Raw genomic sequence first — 16,077 nt, 5'->3', positions numbered from 1 at the left:
CCATTGTTCCTCCCACTTCTGGTGTTTGCCCTCTGGTGGGTAGGTTTGCTTCTGAGGCTTTGGAAGACTTCCTGGTGACTAGTGTCTGCCCAGTGGTGTGTGGATAAAGGTCCTTTCCCTCTGGTGGATAGGGCTGTGTCAAGGGGGCTTATTTATAGATGACTGTGAGCTCAGTATGGCATCAGGAGTCCTGTCTGCTGATGGGTGTGTCTGTGTTCCTATCTTTCTTGTTGTTTGGCTTAGGGTGTTCCAGCACTGTAGCTTGCAGGTTGTTTTATAGGGCCGGGTCTTGATGCCAAAATTGCCACCTCCTGGGTTGTTCATACTGTTCACTATTCTTTGGGGCCTCTGTAACCAGTGCCCTTGCCCCTCAGTGAGCCATAACTGGCCCCTGCCTCCCAAGGAGTTCCTCTAAGACATGCAGGTAAGTCCAGCCTCAGTTTCTATGGAGTTACTGGATTTTGCTGGGTCCCAGTGTATGTGAAATCTTGTGTGCACCTTCCAAGAGTGGAGTCTTTGTTTTCCCCAGTCTTGTGGAACTCTTGCACTCAAGCTTCACTGGCCTTCAAAGCCAAATGCTTTGGGGATTCCTTCTTCTGCTGCTAGACCTTCAGGATGGGGAGTCTGATGTGTGGCTCAGGACCCTCACTCTTGTGGGAGAACCTTTATGGTATGTTTGTTTTCCCCTTTGGGGGTCGCCCACTCAGTAGTTATAGGATTTGATTGTTGTAAAGCTCCCCTCCTGTCATCTTGTTGTGGGTTCTTCTTTGTCTTTGAATATCAAATGTCTTTTTGATAGGTTCCAGTCTTTTTTTATTGGTGGTTGTTCAGCAGTTAGTTGTGATTTTGGTGTTTTCGTGAGAGGAGATGAGCTCAGGTCCTTCTATTGCACACTCTTTTCTGGAATCAAGGGCTGCTTTTATTTTGGATGCTTGCTGCCTCTTTCCTCAGTGTGTGCTGTCCATTATCCCCTTGATATGAGGTGTGAATACATATTAGCAACCCTGAATTTTTACTCCCCCCACCCCCAACATATTCACTGATTTTGATATCATATTTTACATCTTTTTGTTTATCCCTTAACCACTTATTGTGGCTGCAGTTGATTTTACTAATTTTGTCTTTTAAACCTTTTCTTGCTCTCCAAGTGGTTTATCTATTATCTTTACTCTATGTTTGCCTTTACCAATGAGATTTTTCCTGTCTTCACTTTCATATTTCTAGTTGTGGCCTATTTTATTTCCCCTAGAAAAATCCCTTTAACATTCCCTGTAAATCTTGTCTTCATGGTGTTGAACTCTTAGCTTTTTATTGTCTATAACACATTTACACTTTTTTTTAAATCTAAGTGATAGCCTTTCCAGGTAAAATATTCTTGTACTTATTTTTTTTCTTTTCATCTCTTTAAATATATCATGCTACTTCCCTTTTGGACTGCAGAGTTTTGCTGAAAGCTCAGCTGATAGGCATATGGGAGATCCCTTGTATATACCTTGTTACTTCCCCCTAGCTGCCTTTAATATTCTCTCTTCATCTTTAATTTTTAACATTTTAATTACAGTGTGTCTTGGTGTGGTCCACTTTGGGTTGATTGTGTGTGGGTCTCAGTGTGCTTCCTGGACTTGGATATCTGGTTTCCTCTCCCAGATTAGGAAAGATTTTAGCTATTATGTCTTCAAATATATTATCTGCCCCTTTCTGTCTTCCTTCTCCTCTGGGAGTCCTATAATTCAAATGTTAGTACATTTGATGTTTTCTCAGAGGTCACTTTAACTGTCTTCATTTCTTTTCATTCTTTTTTCCCTCTGTATCTTCTATTGTACTTTTGATTCCTTTTAGGATATTTTTTTATTTCAGTTACTGTGTTCTTCATCTCTGTTTTGTTCTTCTTTATATTTTCCAATTCTTTGTTAGAAACTTCTATTTTCTTTCTGCTTTCATCCATTCTACTCCTGTGTTCTTTGAGCACCTTTATGGCCATTACCCAGAACACTTTATTGGAAGACTGCTTATCTCCAGTAGTCTTAATTCTTCTTCTGTAGTTTTATATTTTCCCTTCATTTAGAACATGTTCTTCTGTCATCTCATTTTGCCTAATTCACTGCTTTTATTTCTAGGTATTTGGTAGTTTGTTTATGTTTCCCAATTTTGGAAGAGTGGCCTTATACAGACAGTGTCCTATGGAGCCCAACAATCACTTCCTTCTAGTTACCAGAGCTATATGCTCTAGAGTTGCTCATCTGTTGTGTTGGACTAACCACTGTGGGTGGGCTTGTAGTCATGGCTCTCCCCTGAACTGGTAAGTTGCCAGGCTCTGTCTATGTGAAGGCTGCTGGCTACTGGTCCTGGCACAGTGGCCTGCATGGCCAGAGGAGTCTCAGACTTGGTGCCAGCCTGCTGGCTGTCAGAGCCAAGTCCCTGGGGACTGGCTTTTGAGCTGGATGTTAATGTTAGTCTAATGTTGTGTTGGGATATGGTTTAGGGGTATCCCTCGGGGTTTTGTCACCTTGATAGAGGTTGGAACATGTTTCTGACATAGCTGATTGTGATGTCTAGCATGTCCCAGGGCTGGCATTGGCATGCTGGTAGGCAGGACCTGGACCCAGCTTAACCCAGAGAGGTGCCAGCCTGCTGGTGGGTAGGTCCAGACTTGACACAACTAGTTGTGGGTCTTCATTGTACTAGGGGCTGACTTTGGCTCACTGGTGGGCAGGTCTGGGGTCCAGAGCTCTTGAAACTGTATTTTCTCTTAAAAAGTAGAGAAAATCATAAAACAATGTTATCTCATAAGCAAAAATGTGAAAACTGTAAACAGTACAATACTCGCTATATTAAAAAAAATATATATATACAAGGATTAAAGAGAGTGAACAATTTGTTATCGTTTTTCTTTCTCTTTATTAAATTACATATTCAAAGAAACATGATCTCATTGCATTCTGAATTATAACAAAATTCTTTATGAACAATTACTTTTGTGAGGTGTAAATACATTTTACTTGGATTCTTTATATAATGGGAATCCTAAAAACAACTTATATTAACTTGTTAAAATTCCTTTAAGATTTTCTGTATTAACATTAAAAACTTAAATGGGGTGATTATTTAGCATTTTTCAGAATGTTCATGGCCAATGAATGTTAAAATGGATAAGCAAATGGACATATGCCATAATTTATTTAATGAATATTTTAAAATGTTAAGCTCTCTCCAATTACATATATATGTATGTATGTATATATATATATATATATATATATATATATATATATATATATATATATATATACATAATTTTGTTATGGTTGAAATAGTTATTTTAATATTAATTTTTAATTTTTTAATCTGCTTTTTATTATTTTATCATTGTCTCACCTTGCAATACTTTAAGTTATTTAATTTTTAATTTAAAATCCTAATTCTTTTTAATTATTTGCCTTGTTTTATTGCAATTTCTGGGACTTCCAGTAAAATACTGACAAAAAAGGAATGAGATCAGACACCCTTTGTTCAGATCTTAGAGAGAAAGCTTCAAATGTTACTACTAAATACAATATCAGCCATATATTTTTCATCAGTAAACTTTTTTTATTAGTTTCTCCTTTTTAAAAAAGTGAATCAGTCATACATATACATCTGTTCCCACATCCCTTCCCTCATGCATCTCCCTCCCTCCCACCCTCCCCATTCCACCCCTCCAGGCAGTCACAAAGCACCGAGCTGATCTACCTGTGCTCTGCAGCTGCTTCCCACTATCTATCTACCTTACGTTTGGTAGTGTATATATGTCCATGCCTCTCTTTCACTTTGTCACAGCTTACCCTTCCCCCTCCCCATATCCTCAAGTCCATTTTCAAGTAGGTCGGTGTCTGTATTCCCGTTTTACCCCTAGGTTCTTCATGACATTTTTTTTTTAATTCCATACATATGTGTTAGCATATGGTATTTGTCTTTCTCTTTCTGACTTACTTCACTCTGTATGACAGACTCTAGGTCTATCCACCTCATTACAAATAGCTCAGTTTCGTTTTTTTTATGGCTGAGTAATATTCCATTGTATATATGTGCCACATCTTCTTTATCCATTCATCTAATGATGGACACTTAGGTTGTTTCCAGCTCTGGGCTATTGTGAATAGAGCTGCAATGAACATTTTGGTACATGTCTCTTTTTGAATTATGGTTTTCTCAGGGTATATGCCTAGTAGTGGGATTGCTGGGTCATATGGTAGTTCTATTTTTAGTTTTTTAAGGAACCTCCATACTGTTCTCCATAGTGGCTGTACCAATTCACATTCCCACCAGCAGTGCAATAGTGTTCCCTTTTCTCCACACCCTCTCCAGCATTTATTGTTTCTAGATTTCTTGATGATGGCCATTCTGACTGGTATGACATGATATCTCATTGAAGTTTTGATTTGCATTTCTCTAATGATTAATGATGTTGAGCATTCTTTCATGTGTTTGTTGGCAGTCTGTATATCTTCTTTGGAGAAATGCCTATTTAAGTCTTCTGCCCATTTTTGGAAAGGGTTTTTTGTTTTTTTGCTATTGAGCTGCATGAGCTGTTTATAAATTTTGGAGATTAATCCTTTGTCAGTTGCTTCATTTGCAAATATTTTCTCCCATTCTGAGGGTTGTCTTTTGGTCTTGTTTATGGTTTCATTTGCTGTGCAAAAGCTTTGAAGTTTCATTAGGTCCCATTTGTTTACCTTTGTTTTTATTTCCATTTCTCTAGGAGGTGGGCCCAAAAGGATCTTGCTGTGATTTATGTCATAGAGTGTTCTACCTGTGTTTTCCTCTAAGAGTTTGATAGTTTCTGGCCTTATATTTAAGTCTTTAATCCATTTTGAGCTCATTTTTGTGTATGGTGTTAGGGAATGATCTAATCTCATACTTTTACATGTCCCTATCCAGTTTTCCCAGCACCACTTATTGAAGAGGCTGTCCTTTCTCCACTGTACAATCCTGCCTCCTTTATCAAAGATAAGTTGACCATACGTGCGTGGGTTTATCTCTGGGCTTTCTACCCTGTTCCATTGATCTATCTTTCTATTTTTACACCAGTACCACACTGTCTTGATTACTGTAGCTTTGTGGTATAGTCTGAAGTCAGGGATCCTGATTCCTCCAGCTCCGTTTTTCGTTCTCAAGGTTGCTTTGGCTATTCGGGGTCTTTTGTTTTTCCAAACAAATTTTGAAATTTTTTGTTCTAGTTCTGTGAAAAATGCCAGTGGTAGTTTGATAGGGATTGCATTGAATCTGTAGATTGCTTTGGGTAGTAGAGTCATTTTCACAATATTGATTCTTCCAATCCAGGAGCATGGTATATCTCTCCATCTATTTGTATCATCTTTAATTTCTTTCATCAGTGTCTTATAATTTTCTGCATACAGGTCTTTTGTCTCCTTAGGTGGGTTTATTCCCAGATATTTTATTCTTTTTGTTGCAATGGTAAATGGGAGTGTTTTCTTGATTTCATTTTCAGATTTTTCATCATTAGTGTACGGGAATGCCAGAGATTTCTGTACATTAATTTTGTATCCTGCTACTTTACGAAATTCATTGATTAGCTCTAGTAGTTTTTCGGTAGCATGTTTAGGATTCTCTATGTATAATATCATGTCATCTGCAAACAGTGAAAGCTTTACTTCTTCTTTTCCAATTTGGATTCCTTTTATTTCCTTTTCTTCTCTGATTGCTATGGCTAAAATTTCCAAAACTAGGTTGAATAAGAGTGGTGAGAGTGGGCAGCCTTGTCTTGTTCCTGATCTCAGTGGAAATGGTTTCAGTTTTTCACCATTGAGGACAATGTTGGCTGTGGATTTGTCATCTATGGCCTTTATTATGTTGAGGAAAGTTCCCTCTATGCCTACTTTCTGCAGGGTTTTTATCATAAATGGTGTTGAATTTTGTCGAAAGCTTTCTCTGCATCTATTGAGATGATCATATGGTTTTTCTCCTTCAACTTGTTAATATGGTGTATCACATTGATTGATTTGTGTATATTGAAGAATCCTTGCATTCCTGGAATAAACCCCACTTGATCATGGTGTATGATCCTTTTAATGTGCTGTTGGATTCTGTTTGCTAGTATTTTGTTGAGGATTTTTGCATCTATGTTCATCAGTGATATTGGCCTGTAGTTTTCTTTCTTTGTGACATCCTTGCCTGGTTTTGGTATCAAGGTGATGGTGGCCTCGTAGAATGAGTTTGGGGGTGTTCCTTCCTCTGATACTGTTTGGAAGAGTTTGAGAAGGATGGGTGTTAGCTCTTCTCTAAATGTTTGATAGAATTCGCCTGTGAAGCCATCTGGTCCTGGGCTTTTGTTAGATGGAAGATTTTTAATCACAGTTTCAATTTCAGTGCTTGTGATTGGTCTATTCATATTTTCTATTTCTTCCTGATTCAGTCTTGGCAGGTTGTGCAATTCTAAGAATTTGTCCATTTCTTCCAGGTTGTCCATTTTATTGGCATAGAGTTGCTTATAGTAATCTCTCATGATCTTTTGTATTTCTGCAGTATCAGTTGTTACTTCTCCTTTTTCATTTCTAATTCTATTGATTTGAGTCTTCTCCCTTCTTTTCTTGATGAGTCTGGCTAATGGTTTGTCAATTTTGTTTATCTTCTCAAAAAACCAGCTTTTAGTTTGGTTGATCTTTGCTATCGTTTCCTTCATTTCTTTTTCATTTATTTCTGATCTGATCTTTATGATTTCTTTCCTTCTGCTAGCTTTGGGGTTTTTTTGTTCTTCTTTCTCTAACTGCTTTAGGTGCAGGGTCAGGTTGTTTACTCGAGATGTGTCCTGTTTCTTAAGGTGGGATTGAATTGCTATAATCTTCCCCCTTAGAACTGCTTTTGCTGCGTCCCATAGGATTTGGGTCGTCGTGTCTCCATTGTCATTTGTTTCTAGGTATTTTTTAATTTCTTCTTTGATATCTTCAGTGATCACTTCGTTATTGATTAGTGTATTGTTTAGCCTCCATGAGTTTGTATTTTTTACAGATCTTTTCCTGTAATTGATGTCTAATCTCATAGCATTGTGGTCGGAAAAGATACTTGATACAATTTCAATTTTCTTAAATTTACCAAGGCTTGATTTGTGACCAAGGTATGATCTATCCTGGAGAATGTTCCATGAGCACTTGAGAAAAATGTGTATTCTCTTCTTTTTGGATGGAATATCCTATAAATATCACTTAAGTCCATCTTGTTTAATGTATCATTTAAAGCTTGTGTTTCCTTATTTATTTTCATTTTGGATGATCTGTCCATTAGTGAAAGTGGGGTGTTAAAGTCCCCTACTATGATTGTGTTACTGTTGATTTCCCCTTTTATGGCTGTTAGTATTTGCCTTATGTATTGAGGTGCTCCTATGTTGGGTGCATAAATATTTACAATTGTTATATCTTCTTCTTGGATCGATCCTTTTATCATTATGTAGTGTCCTTCTTTGTCTCTTCTAATAGTCTTTATTTTAAAGTCTATTTTGTCTGATATAAGAATTGCTACTCCAGCTTTCTTTTGATTTCCATTTGCATGGAATATCTTTTTCCATCCCCTTACTTTCAATCTGTATGTGTCCCTAGGTCTGAAGTGGGTCTCTTGTAGACAGCATATATATGGGTCTTGTTTTTTTATCCATTCAGCCACTCTGTGTCTTTTGGTGGGAGCATTTAGTCCATTTACATTTAAGGTAATTATTGATATGTATGTTCCTATTCCCATTTCCTTAATTGTTTTGGGTTCGTTATTGTAGGTATATTCCTTCTGTTGTGTTTCTTGCCTAGAGAAGTTCCTTTAGCATTTGTTGTAAAGCTGGTTTGGTGGTGCTGAACTCTCTCAGCTTTTGCTTGTCTGTAAACCTTTTAATTTCTCCATCAAATCTGAATGAGATCCTTGTTGGGTAGTGTAATCTTGGTTGCAGGTTTCTCTCCTTCATCACTTTAATTATGTCCTGCCACTCCCTTCTGGCTTGTAGAGTTTCTGCTGAGAGATCAGCTGTTAACCTGATGGGGATTCCCTTGTGTGTTATTTGTTGTTTTTCCCTTGCTGCTTTTAATATGATTTCTTTGTGTTTAATTTTTAACAGTTTGATTAATATGTGTTTTGGTGTATTTCTCCTTGGATTTATTCTGTATGGGACTCTCTGTGCCTCCTGGACTTGATTAACTATTTCCTTTCCCATATTAGGGAAGTTTTCAACTATAATCTCTTCAAATATTTTCTCAGTCCCTTTCTTTTCCTCTTCTTCTTCTGGAACCCCTATAATTCGAATGTTGGTGCATTTAATGTTGTCCCAGAGGTCTCTGAGATTGTCCTCTGTTCTTTTCATTCTCTTTCCTTTATTTTTCTCTGCGTCAGTTATTTCCACTATTTTATCTTCCACCTCACTTATCCGTTCTTCTGCCTCAGTTATTCTGCTATTGATCCCATCTAGAGTATTTTTCATTTCATATATTGTGTTTTTAATCGATGCTTGATTCATCTTTAGTTCTTCTAGGTCCTTGTTAACTGTTTCTTGCATTTTGTCTATTCTATTTCCTAGATTATGGATCTTGGAAATAGAATCTTTGATCATCTTTACTATCATTATTCTGAATTCTTTTTCAGGTAGACTGCCTATTACCTCTTCATTTGTTAGGTCTGGTAGGTTTTTATCTTGCTCCTTCTCCTGCTGTGTGTTTTTCTGTCTTCTCATTTTGCTTATGTTACTGTGTTTGGGGTCTCCTTTTTGCAGGCTGCAGATTCGTAGTTCCCGTTGTTTATGGTGTCTGTCCCCAGTGGCTAAGGTTGTTTCAGTAGGTTGTGTAGGCTTCCTGGTGGGGGGGACTAATGCCTGTGTTCTGGTGGTTGAGGCTCGATCTTGTCTTTCTGTTGGACAGGTCCACATCTGGTGGTGTGTTTTGGGGTGCCTATGTCCTTATTATGTTTTTAGGTAGCCTCTTTGCTAATGGGTGGGGTTGTGTTCCTGCCTTGCTAGTTGTTTGGCATAGGGTGACCAGCACTGTAGCTTGCTGGTCGTTGACTGAAGGTGGGTGCTGGTGTTGAGATGGAGATCTCTGGGAGATTTTCGTTGCTTGATATTATGTGGAGCTGGGAGGTCTCTTGTGGTCCCGTGTCCTGAACTTGGCTCTCCCACTTCAGAGGCACAGCACTGACTCCTGGCTGCAGCACCAAGAGCCTTTCATCCACCCGGCTCAGAATAACCGGGAGAAAAAGTAGAAAGAAAGAATTTGTAGAAGAAAGAAAGAGAGAGGGAAAGAAAGGAAGAAGGGAAGAAAGGAAGGAAGGAAGGAAGGAAGGAAGAAAGAAAGGAGGGAGGGAGGGAGGAAGGATGGAAAGAAAGAATGAAAGAAAGGAGGGAGGGAGGGAGGAATGAAATCAAACGGAAGAGTGAATGGAAGAAGGGAGGGAGGGAGGAAGGAAAGAAAGAAAGAAAGAAGGGAGGGAGGGAGGAAGGAAAGAAGAAGAAAGTGGAAAGAAGAAGGGTGGGAGGGAGGGAGGGAGGAAAGAAAAGGAAAGAAGGAAAGGAGGAGCGGAGGAAGGGAGGGAGGAAGGGAAGGTAGGAAAAAAAGAAAGAGCAGGTAAAGTAAAATAGAGTAAAGTATGAAATATAGTAGCGTTATTAAAACTAAAAAGTAATTATTGAAAAAAAAACGGACCGATAGAACCCTGGGACATATGGTGGAAGCAAAGCTATACAGAGAGAATCTTACACAGAAGACTACGCATACACTTTCACAAAAAGAGAGCAGGGGGAAAAATCAAAAATCTTGCTCTCCAAGTCCACCTCCTCAATTTGGGATAATTCTTTGTAAAAAGAGGAAAAGGGCGAGAAGTCTGAAATCTTGCTCTCTAAGTCCACCTCCTTAATTTGGGAAAATTCGTTGTAAAAAGAGGAAAAGGGGGGTAAGTCTTAAATCTTGTCCTCGAAGTCCACTTCCTCAATTTGGGATGATTCGCTGTCCATTCATGCACTCCACAGACGCAGGGCGCATCAAATGGACCATGGAGCTTTAATCCGCTGCCTCCAAGGCTGCACAGAGAGATTTCCCTGTCTCTGCTCTCACAGCTCCTGGGTCTCAGCCTTGGACCTGGCCCCGCCTCTGCATGTAGGTTGCCGGAGGGCGTCCGTTCTTCGCTTAGACAGGACGGGTTTAAAGGAGCCGCTGATGTGGGGGCTCTGGCTCACTCAGGCAGAGGGGAGGGAGGTGCGTGCAGTGTGGGGCAGGCCTGTGGCAGCAGAGGCCGGCGTGCCGTTGCAGCAGCCCGTGGCGCTCCGTGCGCTTTCCCGGGAAAGCCGTCCCTGGGTCCCGGGACCATGGCAGTGGCGGGGTGCACGGGCCCCACGGAAGGCGGGGTGGACAGTGACCCGTGCTCGCACACAGGCCCCGCGGCGGTGGCAGCGGTGGTGGCGGTGGCGGTGGTGGTGGCGGCGGCGGCGGCGGTGGCGGCGGCGGCGGCGGCGGCGGCGGCGGCGGCGGCGGCTGCGGCAGCAGCAGCCCCAGCGTCCCATGCCCGTCTCCGAGTTCCACGCCTTACCCACGGCTCGCGCCTGTCTCCGGCGCTTCCCCAAGCAGCCCTCTTAATGCCCTCTCCTCGCGCACCAGGAAACAAAAGGGAAAAAAGTCTCTTGCCTCTTCGGCAGCTCCAGACCCTTTTTCTGGACTCCCTCCGGGCTAGCCGTGGTGCACTAACCCCTTCAGGCTCTCTTCCTGCCGCCAGCCCCAGTCCTCTCCCTGCGCTCTGACTGAAAGCCTATACCCAAGCCTCAGATCCCAGCCCCGCCCGCCCAGGCGGCCGAGCAGACAAGCCTCTCGGGCTGGTGTGTGCCTGAGGGCACCGGTCCTCTGTGCCAGAATCTCTCTGCTTTGCCCTCCGCACCCCTGTTGCTGTGCTCTCCTCTGCTACTCCGAAGCTTTCCCCCTCCGCCACCTGCAGTCTCCGCCGGCGAAGGGGCTTCTAGTGTGTGGAAACCTTCCCTCCTTCACAGCTCCCTCCCACTGGTGCAGGTCCCGTCCCTATCCTATTGTCTCTGTTTATTCTTTTTTTCTTTTGCCCTACCCAGGTATGTGGGGAGTTTCTTGCCTTTTGGGGGGTCTGAGGTCTTCTGTCAGCGTACATTAGGTGTTCTGTAGGAGTTGTTCCACGTGTAGATGAATTTCTGATGTATCTGTGGGGAGGAAGGTGATCTCTGCATCTTACTCTTCCGCCATCTTCCTCCGGGGCCCATCAGTAAACTTTTAATGTGACTTTTTTCACATTGAGATGTCTTCTATCTCATGGGATGCAAGAAAGTTTATGGGTATTTAATTATGTAATTTTAGTTACATAAATTATTCAGTAGCTATAATCCAGTAAATAATTTTCTGATTTTTATAAAATATTCTAAAAGTTTGGAAATTTTATTCATATTTCTGGCAAATGATTCTCTTAACTAATAAATATGTTAAGCCAAAAAATTAACATGTATTTGAGGTAATTAGTACAAATACTATAATAATTATATGTCTGCATAAAGATTTTACAATTATGTGTATTGCTTGATCAAATGTTTGGAACTAGTACCAGCACCAGGCATCATATATCACTTTAAGATATTTTGTCTTTAATGGCATAACAGTTTAATTTTCCAATAGAATAATCAGAAGTTTAAATCTACTATTGTGATATTATTTCTCACCCTATGTCCTTCTCCCTGCTATTATCCTCATTAACTTTCAAGTTTGACAAGTAAACTTTATAAAGCTTTAACAATTTTAAAGTGGTTTATATAAATTTACATATATAAATTTTGTTAAAAATAATGAGTTAATAAAGAATATCTCTAAATGTAAAATTTTGATGAATACTATTTTGGTCTTCTTTGTATCTTCATAAATTTGTCAGTGGTACACTTCACTGACAAAAAAATTATTTCAAGTAAGAGAAGAAAATTTTCATTACAGTTTTCATTTTTAAGGATAAGTAATTAAAATATAAAGTTTTACCTTTTTTGTATCAACACATCATCTAAAGCAGTGTTTAAAACTTCATCCAGAACATTTTGTTCTACAAACTTAAATATTTGAACGCATATATTTGGAGGTTTTACCTCTCACTGTTTTTTATGAAAGTTAATAAGGTCACCATGAATATTAAAGAGTGACTGTGCTATACAAAATAAATTCTTATGTATTAGATAGTTTAATAGGAATGTTAACATAGTTTGAGTTACGATACTTTTTTTAACAATAAAAATATTCACAATAAAGTTGCATGTACTCTATATAATACCAGCATATTTAATATTTATTGTTACTTTATAGCTTCTTGTTTTGCTTTTGAACATAAGGCCATGTATTATTTCTATTCTTTAAAATTTATTCTGCTTTAGGAATATTATGACCTTGACCAGGTAATCCAAATTCTAGTGATCATTAGATTAGCATAGAGAGCTCAGATGCACCTCCAGGAGCACTGACTCAGCAGTTTGGGGGTGAATCTCATGAATTTGCACTCCAACAATTTCCCAGGTGATGCTAATGACTGCTGTTCCTCAGAGATTTGAGTAGCATTGGGCTAAATTGTGTGGTTCTTTGTCAATATATATCACAATTGTTCATGTTATTCTCAATGATTGTAAAAAGTGTTGTATTAATATTACTAAAAATAAATACTAATATGTTCTCTATAAAAACTTTGGTCTGGAGCTCCCTTGGTGGTGCAGTGGTTGAGAGTCGGCCTGCTGATGCAGGGGACATGGGTTCGTGCCCCGGTCCGGGAAGATCCCACATGCCACAGAGTGGTTTGGCCCGTGAGCCATGGCTGCTGAGCCTGTGTGCCCAGAGCCTGTGCTCCACAACGGGAGAGGTCACAACAGTGAGAGGCCCGAGTACCACAAAAAAAAAAAAAAAAAAAAATTTGGTCTGAAGTGAAATTGTTAAAGGAATACACACATAGATACTAGTTGGTAACTTGCTTAAAACAAGAGGATTTGCTTCTTTAGTTGTCTTATTTCAAGCTATCATTAATTCACATCCACTTTACTGTAAAGACTTGCCTAACTGGCCTACTTGCTTATAATTTATCTGCCTGTTGTATCTGCCTGTTGTTGTCTGATTTTTCTAAACACAAATCTGACCAAAGTTAAAAAAAAATCATTCAGGATAAAGTTCAAATTTGGCTTAAAATAACCCTTGTAATCACCTTTCATCAGACCTTCTCTGGTCTCAACTTTAGAGACCAGTTACAGTTCCATCTTTCCGTACCAGCCAGAATTTTGCATAGACCTTTCCTCAGCCTGGAATTAATTCCTATTTTCTAACACTTGCCCCTCCTAAACTTGTCTCAAGAATGCCTACTCATCTTCCACATATCTCTCTCTGGAAAGCAAACAAATCTCTATTTAGAATGCAAACAAATTTCTTGGGAGATGGGGGATGATTATTATCCTTGAATGTCTCTGGGGAGGGAGATGTTGTCTATCTATCATTCTTAAATTGTTTCTAAATGCCTTTGCTCAGAACATCCAAATTATGCAGGAACATGAGAGATTTAGGGGAAATTGTCACCTAATATTTTCCTCCTCCATATACTGATACATCCTTATAGAAGGCATAACTCTACCATATTATCATGGACCCCTTATATGTAATATCTGGGGCTGGTTTAAATGAAGATATGGGTAGTTCTGATCATCTAATTTTGATTTTATTTTGAATATGTTATAGAATATAGCGTGTAGCAAATATATCTATGATTTTTTTTCACCATAAATGATGATTAAGACTTTTAGTAAACAATCCATATTAACTTTGTAGAATAAGTCTCTGGAATTTTCTTCTCAGATACAGAGGGTTATGTTATACATTCTTCCTTCATCATCATGTATTGTCTGTGAAGTTCTTACCCTGATTCCAGAGTGGAAGAATCAAAGGTTTTCCAAACATTGATATCATATACTGAGACAAGTGTGTATATGCCTCAAGAACTATGTCTTAGCACAATAAATATACAATCAAGGGAAACACCTTCAAAGTAGTTGCAAAATTTAATCAGAATTAATCCTATGGATCAGAATATGTGGAGTAGACTGCAATTGGGATTAATAATAGTTAATAAAGAAATGCAAGCAGCACTAGAAAATATACAGGAGACTAAGATTAAAAGTCACAAGGTTAGCACTTAGCTATAGTGGAATCTCTTTTGAAAGTCTGTCCTGCTTCCATAAATGTACTTTATATGGGATTTGGAAAAATAATGTTCAAAGCCTGGTATCTGACTTGCTATTTCTCAAATATCCAGATCTGATAAAACTCTTACACTATTTGAGGATTAATGTACTACTGGTTTTGCTTTGTGTTAAAATAAGATTTAGTTAGTTCTCTGATTTCTTTTTCTTTTTTTTTTTTGCAGTTTTGTATGTTAGGTGTTGTTGCACTTGAAAATAAACTTATAAACTCTCTCATTTGATATTCAGGAATATGGACATACTATACCTAAAGTTTTACAACAGTGACTTGTCCACCTTCAGCAAGTTGTATACATTAAAAAGAATGTGGAATCTATTAGGGACACTCTAGAGGGAGAATACAATAAATTTTAGATGATACAGCTGACCAGATTTCACTTTTCTCAAGATGCCATTCCATTTTCAACTGATACCATCTTCTATATTAAGAAAATGATGTCTTGGAGCTTCTCTGGTGGTGCAGTGGTTGAGAGTCTGCCTGCCAATGCAGGGGACACGGGTTCATGCCCTGGTCCATGAAGATCCCACATGCCTCAGAGTGGCTGGGCCCGTGAGCCATGGCCACTGAGCCTGCACATCTGGAGTCTCTGCTCTGCAATGGGAGAGGCCACAGCAGTGAGAGGCATGTGTACCGCAAAAAAAAAAAAAAAAAAAGAAAGAAAGAAAAAAGAAAATGATGCCTCATATATTCTCTTCCCAGATACAAATAAGACTTTGAATAAGTTGTTTTGTTTGTTTGTTTGTTTCTGAAAGTGTCATTGCTTTCATATTTATTTTGTTCAGTTCTATGACAGGAATTGAATTTCTCCATGGAACAAATTTTACACAAGTTTCAGCACAGTAAAGGGAGATAGTGGCATCATGATGTTAATCAAATGCCAAAATTCTACTAAAAGAAAATTGAGGCCAGCACAGTTATTTGAAGCATCTTCTCCAGAACCATGTTTGCTTTTTTTCCATTATAAACAAACTGTTAGAGGGAGATGTGTTATCATTTCCTACTTGCATTTTGAAGAACGAACATTTCTTATTTCAAGTTATATCTGTATAATAAAGGCATATTTATACAATTAGGTACTGCTTTGTTAAAGTAGGTCCAAATTAATTTAAAAAAAAAGTACTGCTATATGAATTAAAATAGAGAACAGAGCTATAAAAATAAGATATGGGGTATTTATTTGATACTTCTGGGTTATTTATTTTAATTTTTTAAATTCAATTTTTATTATTATAACTTTATAAACTTACACAACTTTGTAAGTCAACAATATTTAATCAGAATTAATATTATATATATATATATTCTTTTTTGAAATTTCATTTTATTGAGGTATAGTTGATTTACAGTGTTTCAGGTGTACAGCATAGTACAGGTGTACAAAGTATGCTTTTTCAGATTCTTTTCCATTATAGGTTATTACAAGATGTTGAGTATAGTTCTCTGTGCTATACATTAGGTGCTTGTTGTTTATTTCATATATAGTAGTGTGTATCTATTAATCACAATTCCTCATTTATCTCTCCCCTCTTCTTCCCCCTTTTGTAACCATAAGTTTGTGTTCTAGGTTTGTAAATCTGTTTCTGTTCTGTAAATAAGTTAACTTGTATATTTTATTTAGATTTCTCACATAAGTGATATCATATATTCTTTCTTACATTTTCTTCCATTATAGGTTATTACAAGATAGTAGTGTGTATATTTTAATGCCAAACTCCTAATTTACCCCTCTCTCTCCCTCCCTCCCTCCTCTTTGGTAACCATAAGTTAGCTTCTATGAGTGCAAGTCTACTTCTGTTTTGTAAATAAGTTCATTTGTATCCTTTTCTAAGGTTCCACATAT

The 16,077-nt window shown here is 38.5% G+C and overlaps 1 pseudogene across 1 annotated transcript in view; it reads left to right on the top strand.

Moving 5' to 3' along the window:
* The first annotated feature begins 418 nt into the window (after positions 1-418).
* Positions 419-16,077, top strand: part of LOC309792634 (WD repeat domain phosphoinositide-interacting protein 3-like) — a 40,914-nt pseudogene continuing 25,255 nt past the window's right edge. Inside the window, exon 1 of the transcript in view lies at positions 419-424. The product of the transcript in view is annotated as a WD repeat domain phosphoinositide-interacting protein 3-like (transcript). The remainder of the gene's footprint in view (positions 425-16,077) is intronic.

Source organism: Mesoplodon mirus (genome assembly GCF_964341445.2).
Source record: "Mesoplodon mirus genome assembly, chromosome: 17".
NCBI classification, from domain to species: domain Eukaryota; kingdom Metazoa; phylum Chordata; class Mammalia; order Artiodactyla; family Ziphiidae; genus Mesoplodon; species Mesoplodon mirus.
Note: the sequence above shows the minus strand (reverse complement) of the source record. Positions and strands in the feature narration are given on the sequence as shown.